The following is a 3,825-nucleotide window of genomic DNA, read 5'->3' as shown; positions in this document are numbered from 1 at the left end:
CTCCCTCCCTCCCTCCCTCCTTCCCTTCCTCCTTCCTAGGGAACAGGGTCTCAGTGTGAAGCTGAGGCTAGCCTCAGACTCAGGATCCTCCTGCCTCTACCTGTCTCTATTTTTACATTAAGGTGTACTTTGATATACCATATAGCTCAGTATCTGGTAATATTTACCTTTTCCCATGTCTAATGCAAATGCTTAATACATGTCTTCGGCATTGCTCTCTTCCTGTGTGTTCATAACCAGTCTCTGGTCCTATATCAAGATCCTTGCCAGAAGTCATTGAGCCATTTGTTTCCTCAGTGCGTGAAGGAGAGTGAGAAAATTCTGACAAAACCAATGCCCAGTTAACATACTCATTCTTTTTCCTCTTTCAAGCCTTTTACTCATTCCTAGTTTTGTCCCTAGATGGCAGTGAGCATCCATTATGAGTCACTAAAATAATATGTAAACTGAGATAATCGGAATATTGACATCAACCCAAACAGGAAGGAACTAACAACCAAATAATTGTTCTACAGGAGAGGTGTGTGCACACACGTGGACACCCACACAGAGACACAGAGACAGACAGAGACAGATAAACATGCACACACAGAGAGACAGACAGACAGACAGAGACACAGACAGACAGACAAATAGAAAGAGAATTTGAGGAATAAAGAGGCTATGACTTAAGATCAGTCTATAGGAAGAGTGGCGGAATTTAGGTGTGGGACACAGGCCTGTAATTCCAGCTCTCAGGAGACAGAGACGGAAGGAACACAGCAAGGTTAAAGTCAAGGTCAGCCTGGGCTACTTAGCAAGACTCTGTTAACAACTAGAAAATAACAAAAAAAGCCTACAAGGATATAGGAATGGACACTGTGAGCATTTACCTGGAAGTAAAAGGGCCTTATTTACCAAATGAAAGCCTATAGTACTCTGTAGAAAAGTAGAGAGGACAATACCGAGATAAATTCTTGTTTTTGTAACAAAGTGTTCCTCATTTCAGAACCCCAACCCCCCAGAACTGGAGTTCCAGGTGGTTGTGAGCCACCCAAGGAAGGAGCTGGGAGCTGAACTCCTCTACAATAACAGCAAGCTCTCCTAACCACTGAGCCACCCCTCTAGCCCAATAATCCTTAAATTTAAGCTGCCAGCTAGACTACATGTGTGTGGAGTTCCTCCTGTTTGTAGTCAAAATGAAAAGACTGCAAACATGCTAGTTCTAGCAACCGCTCTGCTTAGGGGCCTTTCTTCTCTGAAAGGTCAAAGAGATCCCAGACTAAATGAGTGTTGTATGCATTTGCTTTAGCAGGATCCCCGGGGGAGGCATCTTTCTTGGTTTGTCTTGTGCTGGTGACCCTTTCCTGCATGTGGCAGGAACAGTGTCCTCCTATGCATGTGACATTTGTTCACTCCCTCGCTGTCAGACAACTGAAGGTAATTAATGAGCAGAGCTGCCTATGTGCTCAGGTCTGCTGAGCTCTATGCTCCTGCTGCCACTTATCCATTAACAACTACTGCATCTGTAAGACCCGGACATCAGCCGACATCTCCATCAATGTGATCAGCATGGGGGGAGCTGGGAGTTCCAGTCCTTTTCATCTTTATCTCCTACATCTTCATACTCTCCACCATCCTGAGGATCCCCTCTGCCGAGGGGAGGAAGAAGGCCTTCTCCACCTGCTCTGCCCACCTCACCGTGGTGATCATTTTGTATGGGACCATCCTGTTCATGTACGGAAAGCCCAAGTCCAAGGACCCACTTGGGGCAGACAAGCAGGACCTTGCAGACCAGCTCATCTCCCTCTTCTATGGGGTGGTGACCCCCATGCTGAACCTCAGGACAACAGTGAGGGACTTCATATTTAGGAAATATTTCTCCCAGTGATGGTGGCAAGGTATGTTATGACTGTCACCCACAGAACAGAAAAGATCACACCATCTGCCATTCAAATGCCAAGACAGGCTAGTCAGAATTATTTCTCACCCTTACGTCAATGTTTAACTTTTCAAGNGTAATCTTCTGAGTCTTAGATGTTTAACAACTTAATCGGGTGTCAGACTTAAAAAAAATACCCTAATTTAATTCACTAAAGGTATTCTAAATCTACACTAAAGCCATTTAGACAGCAGCCATTAGAGAGATCTGAGTGGCCCCAATTGTTCTTAAGCTATAAACCTATTAGGGGGAGTGAGATGGCTCTCCTAGCCACAAGCTCATCCCTACTCACACAAGGAACGAGAAGAACCAGAGGACACAGAAATTCCCCTAGGACTCTCACCTGCCAGGTCTTATTTTCCTGAAGAGCTAAGAAGAGAAAGAGAGAAGNCTCTACCCAGAGGTCTTCTGGGTAAAGATAGTCTAACAACTTAATGTCATTTTAACGCGGCTAAACTAAGCTACTCTTTGACAATTTATGGCAGCTTATGGAATTAATTATACTAATAAATTAATTAATTATATTAATAAATTATATTAATTATACTAATAAATTAAAGTTAAGNCAAGTGTGGTAGTGCACACCTGGAATCCCTGTACTCTGGAGGCTGAGGCAGGAGGATTGCAATCTGGAGCCAGCCTGGGCTCATAGTGGGACTCTATCTTAAAACAACAAGAAGCTGAGGTGGGCAGATCAGAGGGAAAACCAACCAACATACAAACATGAAGACTGCAATTTGGATCCCCAGNACCCCAGGATGTCAGGTGGCTGTGGTGGTCTAGGAGACAGAGGGTCCCTAGTAAATCGATGTGCTCTANGTTTGAGTGAGAGATCCTGACTCAAGTGGAAGATGGTGAGGAAGATGCGGGGGGAGGGGGCAGTTGAAGAAGACTCCCGGTGTCAACTTCTGGACTCACATACATGGATGCACAGATGTACACACATGCACATGCATGCACACCACACACATATACATGCAAGAAAAATAAAAAGAGAATATAGAATTTGGATTTGANATTGCCTGTATTCCAATAAATACTATGTTCTGAAAAAAGATTGATGAATGAGGAAGAAGAAAGGGGCAGAGAGAGAGAAAGGAAAAGGGAAGAGGGATGGAGAGAAGGATAGAGAGAGGACGGGAGGAGGGAGGAGAGCAGAATGGGTTGTGACTGAGTATGTCTGAGTGCTTTTCAGTGACACTTCTACAAGTTCTTTTTCAGAAATTCTCAGGATCTTTTGATAAGAGTCCACTGTGAATGTCCAAGAAGGTAANAGCCAGTAACCGCCGTGGGTGCCGCCATTCAGCACTACCGACTCTGGAAAGCAACTTCTCACTGAGGGGCATGAGCAGATAGCTTGATCCCTCTCGGTTCATTTCTCCACATATACCATTACCCAGTGTCATAGTTGCTGTTCTGTTGCCGTGATNAAACACCACAACCAAGGCAACTTATAAAAGGAAGCGTTTAATTGGAGGTTTGCTTACAGTTTCAGAGAGAGAGTCCTTGANTGTCATGGCAGGGAGTGTGGCAGCAGGCAGACATGGTGCTGGAGTAGCTGAGAGCTTANGTCCTGATCCACAGGCAGCAGGAAGAGACAGAGCAAGGGTGGGCAGGCTTTCTGAAACCTCAAAGCTCAAAACTCCGATATCGGTGACACAGCTCCTCCAACAAGGCCACACCTCCTAATCCTTCCCAAACAGTTCCACTAACTGGGGACCAAACCTATGATCCTATGGAGGCCACAGTCATTGGAATCACCCACACCTAGGCTACTATAAGTAGCTACATAAGTCGATCAGCTACTGTAAACAAGTGCGTGGCAGATAGCACAGCAGAACCAGGGATGTTACTAATGATGTAATTGTGTTGCTGCTAAGTGCCTCATGATCTGCAAAAGGGAG

This window comes from Mus caroli, chromosome 4 (assembly GCF_900094665.2).
Source record: "Mus caroli chromosome 4, CAROLI_EIJ_v1.1, whole genome shotgun sequence".
NCBI classification, from domain to species: Eukaryota; Metazoa; Chordata; class Mammalia; order Rodentia; family Muridae; genus Mus; species Mus caroli.
The sequence above is the reverse complement of the archived record's forward strand: the minus strand, read 5'-3'. Positions refer to the sequence as shown.